The following is a 10,871-nucleotide window of genomic DNA, read 5'->3' on the forward strand; positions in this document are numbered from 1 at the left end:
CATGACCCTTGTTCCACAATGTACCTTTGACGGGAACAAGAAATGTTATTTGGAAAATAGAAGCCCCCGAAGCTGGAGGATCGACCGAATCACCGCTTTTGAACCTCAAAGAAGGACTCGCCCCGCCACAAGCATCCTCACACCTCAGAGACTCTTTCTGCTTATTATCGACCCTTGGCCCGAAGTCAGCAGTCTTTCCGCCTCCTCCATGGGGCATGGCCTCATCTCGGATAAATCTCCGACACCTGCGATGATAGAGTTAGTGCGCTGAAAAGAAAAGAATCTTTTCGAGGAAATAAGCCACTAAACGCTTATCATGATGCTTTGCCTCCCATCTCCCCTTGGACAGGTCTCGCCACTTGCGCTTATCATAGGTCGAACAAGCTGCCAGTTTGCGGGACCATTCAGCCAGATCAGGGACCTCGTTCGGCAACCAAGGAATCGCTACAAAAAATGAAATAGAAAGATGCCTTTATAGAACCCGCCTCTGCTATGGATAAAGAGATAGAAATACAAGTATGCCACTAACGTGTGAAATTCTATTTCTCAGGAAATGGCAATAACTCTCTGGGGATAATATGACTGTTCGTGCTAGAATGAACCGGCTCATCCACCCTCGGTCCTCGTCCTCTTCATCATTAATGGAAGGGGACTGAGTGTATCGGCACCACAGAGTAATCAAACCCCAGTAATGCAACAACCGATATAACCTAACGAGATGGCTGAGAGTGAATTTGAGCCCAACCTTATCCGCAAAGTACCTTATCGCCAACGCTATCCTACAAAACAACGGGTGAACCTGTGCCAGGGTAACCCGACAACTCCTACAAAATTCGAGCACGACTCTATCGAGGGGGCCCAATGTAAAGGGGTACGTATATACGTTCAAAAACCCCTCTACATAAGCCATGATGCTCTCTTCCGGGAAAGGTACCTGCAATACCACTCCTTCCCACCATCTACAATCTTTTCTCATCATCTCGAGATGTACCTCCCTTATTGAGGAGATGAGCCTCTGTGCATTCTCTCGATGCCCTTGAACGTTGGGAGGTCTCTCCAACATAAAGTCTCTCCTCGAGACAAAGCACTTTGAGGCTTGCTCACCGGGTACCAGTAGTGCATCACCGACCGGAGACCAAACGGAAGCAGAACTCTTCTCCTCTTGGTCGGTATAGGTCAATGTAACATCCATAGCTACGGCAAATAAAGAAGAGCAGGGTGAAGATTTGGGCAAAGGCTTTGAGCCGAAACGACGGAAGAGCTAGCATAAAGAATGAAGTCATGTGGAAGAAATAGTTACTCAGAGTAGCAGAATCTCCATTTGAGAAGTAAGCAAGTGAATATATGAAGGCATGCATCGACCTCTTACCTACCTAGAATGCCAATTAATTCTAGCCACGACAATGTCACCTTTTTGGGGAAATGTACTGGCAGGACCACCTCGGGGGTCCCATTTTCAGGTTGTGTAGACGTTGCTATCACACAAAGATTCGGGAGGTATCGAGACCTCAAGATTTTTCCACTATCCTAAGCATCGGCCCCAAAGGAGCTATCGACCTAGTCTCGGGATAGAACCCGATCTCGGGGGCCCCGATTTCTCCAAGTATAGGCTTCAAAGAGCCGACATTAAAATTCAAAGGCTAACCACAAGAACGATGGAGTATAAAAAAATGGAAAGACTTGAAGCAGAGAGATTCTTTTGCATTGCCAAAAAATATATTTACATGGAGCTTCTTTACAAGACTTGATTCCCTAGAAGTACATACACAAAAAGAAAGAAGAAAAGCAAAGATAACTCAGGCCTACTCATCATCGCTGCTACCCTCCGAACCATCTCCTGAAACTTCATCCAAAGCGACTAAGAGCTCCCAATCCTCCTCTAATTCTCTAGCCTCCTCGATCTCAGCTGGGAGATCGACGCCTTTGGAACTAGCTTCCTCCAAGGCTTGCCTCCTCGCCTTTGCACTGGCATGAGCAATGACCCAAATCATTTTTTTCCCGGCCTCTACCGATATGCTTCGGGTTATCTGATTCGCGGTGGAAGCATCTATCAGATAAGTGAAAACCTTTTCTTCGACCTCGGACTTGGCCGCAGATAGCCCGACAATCTCTTTCCGAGCAGTTTGAAGAAGACCCTGGGTCGATGCCAACTCCGAGGTCACTGCCTCGTTTCGTTTCCTCAGCTCGAGGATCTCCTCATTTCTCTGTCCGATCTACAAAAGAAAGGATAAGTCAGCAAACATTGAATTATTGGAACGATGAACAGATTACGAATAACGAGTTACCTGATCAACAAGGCCAGCCCTTTCTCTGAGCACTCCCTCAAAACTCGCCAAAGTTCGCTTAGCTCCTTCACCTTTCGAGCAGATGAGGCCTTCGATTCCCGCAGTCCAGAGGTGAGCCTCTCAATCTCCTTTCCACGACATACAAGCTCCTCTCAGAGCCTAGAGAGGGCGTAATCATACATCTCCTTAGACTACGGCAAAACAAAAGAGTTAGAAGAATGAAGAAAAATGCTTAAGACTAAACAGGTATGCACGAACAACCATCACCTGCAGCTGGAATTTTTCCACTACCTAAACAACACTGGGAGCATCGAGACCGATGCCCCCACTGACATCCTCAACATCATCAAGGAAGTTGCCGAATACACCTCCTCCCTTGAGAGGACTCCCCACGTTGGCAACATTTGGGTCCCCGAGCATCCCTTAACTCCCCAGAAGAGAATTGAGGACCCAAATTCAGACCATCTAGGGAATCGATGTCTTTAAGGGGCAACTCCTGCCCTCCAAAAGCTCTGGGACCCGGCTCTTTGGGACCAGCAACAACGGCCTCCCCAGTGGGGGTTGTGCCGCATTCGATCCTAGGATCGGGGACCACATCCACACCCTCATTGAGGGTCTTTATCGCACGGAACCGATCTGAATCGGCAGATCCCAATTCAGCGGCCTCCGATAGAGGCACTTGTTGTACTCCTACGCTCGACCTCGGCCTCTGCAACAGACGGTACTCACCTCCCTCATCATCATCATCATCTTCCTCTTCGGTGCCGGACCTACTTTGGAAGCTGAAGTCGGGGTCCAGGTACCAGCTCGGGGCCTGTGTAATTTAGGTCTCTTGGTCGCAGCAGAATCAACATCCGCCTTATCCTTCCTTTTCTTGCCTGTAGCGGGCTCCGAAGTCCCCTCCTCGCCATCAAGAGGCGATCTCATCTGTACACCATCGTCAAGTCCTGAACAAACACAGTGGCTGAAATTTATCAGCATAAAGGATATGGGGAAGAAACATAAGATTAAGATATAGGTGTCACGAAGAACTTTACCATGATTCTTGGTCACCCACTGCGTCTTACCCAAGTCGGGCCAAGACCGGACGAGATATGGGAATGAGGTATCCAACCGCCCGATCCATCCCGGTTGATCTTGAACCGCTTTAGGATACCAAGCGGTAGCTGCAAAAACCAAGGGGAGTGTGAGCACGTGATTTTTGCCCTATATGAGAATTACTCCCAAAAAATTCAAAATAAAAACAATTTTCCTTTATGTGCAATTTTTGTGTTTTTCGTGGCATTTTTGTATAATTATTTGTATTTTTTTTGTTTATGCATGCTTATTGATTAAATTAATAAAAAATACAAAAATATGTTGCATTTTCATTTAGTATTTATTTAAGTTTGTTTTACAAAATGAGAAAATCATAAAAAAATAATGTACGTTGCATTTTTAGCATTTAACGTCTAAATTATGCGATTTTATCGTTAATTGCTATTTAAATGTGCGATAATTGTTTGATAAGTTAATTTAGTTTATAAGTTAATTTAGAATTTTAGTTTTATTACTTAGGAAGTAAAAGAAAAGAGAGCAAAAATATAAAGAAAATCGGAATTTGGCCTCTTCTTCAATTTTAAACCCAGGCCCAAAACACCTCTACCCAACCTTCCCCTACGATCCGGTCCATTCCAACCCGGGTCGACCCAGTCCATAACCCAAATACCCAACACCCCTATTTCCCTATCTTACATTTCACAAAACAAAAAAAAAAACCTAAACCTAAAAAAAACCACCCGCCACCCTCTCTTCTTCTTCTCCAAGACCACACCCCCCCAACACGAGCAGCCATGGCTGCTTTCCCCCTCACGCCTCACCTTCAACACACACCACACATACACACACATCCACAGCACACACACAACAAACGTACGAAGCAAACGACCACCCTCGAAGCTCGGCCATGGACGACGTGAAGCAGCTCCCATGGCTGCCCCATCTTCATCTTCTTCGTCTTCAACTTCTTTGTCGTCGTCACGTCGCCGGAAAACTTTCGTCAAAACCCAGCTCAACCAAGCCAGCCCGTCGCTGCTGCTGCTCCGCCACCATTGCTGCCCGTTGCTTCTTCTCCTCCTTCACTGCTGCGTTGCTTCTTCTTCTCCGTCACGTTGCTGCTGCCATGGCCGTGTCCGTGATGCTGCTGCTCGACACTGCTGCTTCGTCCAGCTTTGTTCAGCATCCATGGCTGCCACTGCTTAACCACAAACAACTGCTGCTCGTCGATCTTCAGTTTCAATCCGTCGAGGTCGTCGTTTGTCGTTTTGAGTTCGTCAAGGTTAAAAAGGAAGGTGGATTTGTCGTTGAAGTCAAGATCCGCTAAATCGTTGGCAGTCTTGGTTTGAGATTTGTTTTGATTCAAGTTCTTCGTCGTTTCGATCCGGTTAGTGCGTTTGAGTTTCATTTTGTCCGTATTTTGTTTTGATATTCTCGGATTTAAAATCGATAAATGTTTGATTCTTGTTTTGTTCGTGTTTATTGTTTTGTTAATTGGTTTCAATTTGTTTCATGTGTTTTTATTTATTTATTTTTTTTAAAAAAATTGTTAGTTTAATTTTAATGGTATTAGATTCAAATTGAAATTTAATTAATTAGTTTTTTCAGTTTGTTCATGTGTTTTTATTTATTAAAAGAAATTGTTAGTTTAATTTTAATGTTGTTAGATTCAAATTGAAATTTAATTAATTATTTCTTCAGTTTGTTTTATGTGTTTTTATGTATTTTTTAGAAATTGTTAATGTTGTTAGATTCGAGTTAAAATTCAATTAATTATTTCTTCTTCGGTTTGTTTTTATTCGTTTAAAAGAATTTAGTTGTAATATAGAAATATGTTAGTTTAATCGCTTGGATCATCCATCTTTGTTGATTAGCTTAGATTTAATTCGTTTTCATCGTTTGTTTGAAGTTCGTTCTTAATCCGGTGATTTAATGTGAGTTTATGTTTTAATTCTTGATTTAATTTGAATATTTATCTTGGTTGTATTGTTGTTGCATTTAGTTTAAAGTTCAAATGATTATTGAATTTAGAAATTGAAATCTACTTGTTTGTTATGTTCAATTTGTTAATATTATTGAATCTGAAAATATATGTGTTGTTAAAAGATATTGTTCAATCAAAATAATTCCAGTTTTCTTTGTTGTTCATCATATAATTTGAGTTTGTTCATAAAATTTGATTAGGAATTGGTTATAGCTGCTATATTTTGGTTAGAATTGATTAGGTGAATTGGTTATAGCTGACGGGGTAGATTGGAAAATTGCAGTATTTTCAGGGGTAAAATGGTAATTTCAGTATGGTCGGAGGGGTATTTTTGGAATTAAAAATCTGAACAATTATTTATTTTGAGTGCTCTGTCCATTAAGATTAAATAATTTTTTAATAATATTAAAATAGTACATGGTGGGGGACAAGACATAATGTAGTGAGGAATAATAATTGTTTAATATAGGCATGAGGAACAAGATATAATAGGGGAGGGATAATGTATTTGTTTAATATAGTGAGGGACAAACATTAGGTAGTGGGATTAAAAGGGGGATGAGTGGAAGATAGTGGGTTTTAATTATTAAAAAATGCTGAAAGATGGTAATAAATAGGAGGACTTGGACAGAATTTAAAAAAAAGAGGGAGAATAAAAAAGGAGAGCTGAATATTGAAGAGAGAGAAAAATTCCGAAAATATTAAAACTTCCAAAAATACAAATAAAAACATTCTGGAAATTAAAAGAGTGAGTAGTATACACCTGATATACAATCTAAATATTCTGATATACGGATTCAGAAATTAAGGGTTGAACATTAATTAGTCTTCCAAATCTGAAAAGATTCCCTTTGCTTCTGTCCGTTGATTGTTGTTGGTGTTTCTGGATTTTTATCTTGATTTTAAATCTGTCACTGGTTTCTCGTTGCTGGTTACTGGGTGTTGCTGTTGTTGTATGCTACTGAATTTCTGCTGATCTCCCTTTTCGTTTGCTTCCAATATCAGGTACACAACTGACACGCTGGTTACTGTAAACTGAAACATGAAGCATGAATACGAAATGAAAAGTTGAAGTTCTGAATTTATTTTGATTATGTTTTGAATTGTATTTGTATATATAAATTATCTAGCTTACTCTAATCAGAATCATGTAGCTGTTTAATATATATAGTGGAACATCTGACGATAGCTTAGCGGACGAACTATCTAGGTATTGCCTAAAAAATAAATAAATGGTGTAGTAACTCTGTCTAATTAATTCATTATTGTTGGATGATTATCATGTCTCAAAAGCATGTTAACTGATTTAGACTATTCTTAAATATTCAACACTTAGTTCATTAAACGAATAGACCGTTTCGGAACTTGTAGGAATATTGTTTAGCTAAATACTATTGGTTAATTTCAGCATGTAAATGGTCTAGGATTAAAATTAGATTGCCAAGTTCTTTTTTAATTTGACAAACTGTGAACATACCTAGTATAATGTAATTAGGTAGTAACATGAGAATAATATGGTCCAGATCCAGTTTTGTGCCATACACGTCGGGACTGGGCCCGCATTGGCAACGGACTGCCCTGCTTATATCATTTTCAGATTTTATGAATCATATTCGAAACCCAACTATAACAACTCAAGCATGTAAATAAATTAAGACCTTTTCTCTTTCATTTTGTAGAGACAAATTTAATAGAAAAAATATAGGCATTTTAGGATTGTCCTTTTAAAATAAATGAGATGAGTCTCGCCCAATAAAATGCACCAATTGCGGGGCCCTCAATAAATGTTTAATTGAATACTTAGATTTCGAGATGGGTTGTTTAGCAAATTTCACGGTCTTCTCCAAAGTAATAAAGCATTAGATTCTTTAGGCACGATTTTAATAATACTACATCCCTAAACTCGGGTGCGCATTTATGCGACCCAAATCCAAATCCCAAAACATTGAATAAAAATACGTTCCGGATCGCGGGTGCATTTCATGTAACGCAATCCAAAGACATATTTTTTAAACGATGTTCATATTCTTTTAAAATATAATAATAAAAGCGGTAAAGAGTTAAAATTTGCACATGAGCTCATAATTGTATAAAATCAGATAAACAAACCGAATATCACAGTTGAGCGACCGTACTAGAACCACGGAACTCGGGAATGCCTAACACCTTCTCCCTGGTTAACAGAATTCCTTATCCGGATTTCTGGTTCGCAGACTGTAATATAGAGTCATTCTTTTCCTCGATACGGGATTAAATTGGTGACTTGGGACACCCTAATTCTCCCAAGTGGCGACTCTAATTAAATAAATAAATCCCGTTTCGATTGTCCTTTAATTGGAAAAACTCCTTCACCCCTTGCGGGGACGGAAAAAGGAGGTGTGACAGCTCTAGCGACTCTGCTGGGGAACATAGACCCAGAACCACTGGTTCAGGGTTAGAAATTCAAGCTTAGATAAATTGTTATATTTGGTTTTATCTGATTTTGTTACATGATTTGTGCATAATGTGTTAATTAACTGCTTTTACCGTTTTGATATTTTGTGAACTGTATATAAACTGTGCTGAAACCCATCTCCGTTCTGAGTCTTCTAAATCATGAAGAAGGGTGTACTTCGTACGACTTCTTTTCTGTATAGTGTCGAATCCCAATTTAGAATGAGGTTTGGATAAATTGCAAAACCGACGAAGCTTCTGTATTCCTGGATTGCTGCCTCCCCCTCGGCTCGAGCTGTCCACTCGGGTAAGCCAGGTCTAGAACAAAAACCCAGGTTCTGAACCTAGAATAACTTGACTTCATGCCGGATCCCTAGTAGGAACGTTTATTTGCATCATGTTGCATTTGGCTTAGGGGACTCAACACAGGGGTTGGGTCCGTCTAGGACAAGCAACCTGAAATGAAAAGACCATCTTGCTGCATCTTGTTTGTTGTGCACATTTATTTGCCTCAGATCTGCATGCTGACCGGCTTCTGAAATAGGTGTCACACCTCCTTTTTCCGCCCCCGCGAAGGGTGAAAGAGTTTTTTCCAATTAAAGGACAATCGAAACGGGATTTGTTTATTTATTTCAGAGTCGCCACTTAGGAGATTTAGGGTGTCCCAAGTCACCAATTTAATCCTGAATCGAGGAAAAGAATGACTCCATATTACAGTCCGCAAACCAGAAATCCGGATAAGGAATTCTGTTAACCCGGGAGAAGGTGTTAGGCATTCCCGAGTTCCGTGGTTCTAGCACGGTCGCTCAACTGTTATATTCGGCTTAATTATCTGATTTTTATACAATTATGAACCTATGTGCCAATTTTAGCTTTTTACCACTTTTATTCAAATTATAAAAGAAAATTGAACGTCGTTTAAAATATGTCTTTGGATGACGTCACATGAAATGCACCCGCAATTCGGAACATATTTTATTTAATGTTTTGGGATTTGGATTTGGGTCGCATGAAATGCACACCCCAGTTTAAGAAAGTAAATTATTAAACACGCGCTTAAAGAGACTATCACGTTATTAGGAAGGCCGTGAAATTTGCTAAGCGGCCCGTCCCGAAAACTAAGTATTTTAATATATACACTTAACGAGGGCCCCGCAGCTTGTGCGTTTTATTTGGCGAGGCTCGTCTCATTTTTATTTTTTTAAAAAGGATATCCTAAAGCGACTACATTCTTCTATTTTTTTGTCCGTCTCTAAAATGAAAGAGGAAAAGAGATCCTAATCCCATTACATACTTGAAATTGTTATAGTCGATCTCCGAACAAAATTTATAAACTCTGAATGCGAGGACGCGTATGGGTCATCTGTTTGCCAAATCATGGGCCTGGGTCCAATGCATATGGTATTACACTGGACCTGGGCCATCTTCATTCCGATATGGGCCTAATTAATTGTTTCTACACCTATTCGTTAGTTTGCAAAGCTGAAAGATAAACTGATACTATTTCATTTAACAGTTTGTTGTAAGTTTTAAAGTAAGCAATCTGTTGGCATGAAAGAACTTAAAGATCTAGTTTTAATCCTAATTCAAACCATTTGCGTACTGAAATTAGACTGTCATGACAATTTGAAGTCTTTTGGCCTAATTCTAGTTTTACATGCATCTTTACAAACAAACTGAAATAAACAGGGTGCTTTTTAGCATCATATCCTTCTTTTAACTAAGGGCCTACATAGGGAGTTCATAAACTAAATGACAGCATATATGAAAACGGTCCAGTTATACAGCTCCTTGGCAGGAGTCTACATATCAGTGATACATAAAATGGCTTAAGTACAATCAGTAAAGAAAACTAAATTCAGTTTATAACTTCAACTTCTTCATGTGTATATTCATGCTTCAAATGTCAACTTTAACATGGAATTACATCAGCTTAGTATGTGTACCTGGATTTAGACAACGAGAACAAGAAGAAGAAGAATATCAGCAGCAAGCAGCCAGGCAGCAGTAATACAGCAGTAACAAACAACAACAATATAACCACTAATTCACGAACAACCAACAATAGTTTCAACAACGATAAACCCAACAGGTGGTCGAGCACCAACCAACAATCCCAGAACAGAGTAGTAAACTAGCAGAAAAACCCAGAATATTCAATACAATAGTAACAACAGCTCAATAATCACAACAACTCGATGAATAACCAACAACAACTTCAATAGCAATAAGACCAGAAGCAGTCCAGGAGCATACAGAAGCCGAGAATACAGTAGTAATCCTGCAGAGAAATCAGAATACCCCAATGAAGTAGTAACAACCCAACTAGATAAAAGACTTGACAGGAAATAGCTTGACAATCAAACAATCGGACTTAGCAAAACAGCTTGAACAAACCAACCATATCCAAACCAAAACCTGACCAGCCCCACCCTTTTGCCTTTTAAAACTAACAGCTTTATTTCTCTCTGAACACTTAATAATCTTCCAACCTATGCTCTCAATACTAAACTCCCCTTTCAAAGTCAGACCTGCTTTTTGTTCTAAATAAACCTATTTATAGGCAGAAAATGGCAGGCCCCCAGGCTGCCTTGATCCCTTTTTGCCTTCCACTCTGCCCATGACTCCTTTAAACTAATCAAAACTCCCCAATACCCATCCTCTTGATAGCCCCCCTAGCATGTGTTTTCTGCCCAAAGGTATGGGCATCATTTAATATTTAATCAAACCCCCATGCTACCAAGTTTGATTCCCCACTATTACATTAGTTTAAATCCCCTTTCAGTACCCTATCGTCAGCTCACTTAAACTAGTCATTTCTGCTCTTTTCAAACCCCCAAATTACCCTTGTTAAACCCTGATTATTACTGTATTATCCTACTGCACAGTAGGACATTTTGAACTTCTGAAAGTTCAAATTCAAAGCTGCCCTAGACTGAGTTCTAATTATTTGCAATATGGTCATAAACCATTTTCAAACAATGTCAAACATCCAACGCACGACAATGATTCGATCCATCCTATGAAGCTATACGACTCAGAATATTTGAACGTTCAATCCAATAAAGCTAATCGACGACGTTTATCTAATCGACTATACTAATCACGACGTATAATAATCAGTCAATCAAACA

Source organism: Nicotiana tabacum, chromosome 5 (assembly GCF_000715075.1).
Source record: "Nicotiana tabacum cultivar K326 chromosome 5, ASM71507v2, whole genome shotgun sequence".
Classification (NCBI taxonomy): Eukaryota; Viridiplantae; Streptophyta; class Magnoliopsida; order Solanales; family Solanaceae; genus Nicotiana; species Nicotiana tabacum.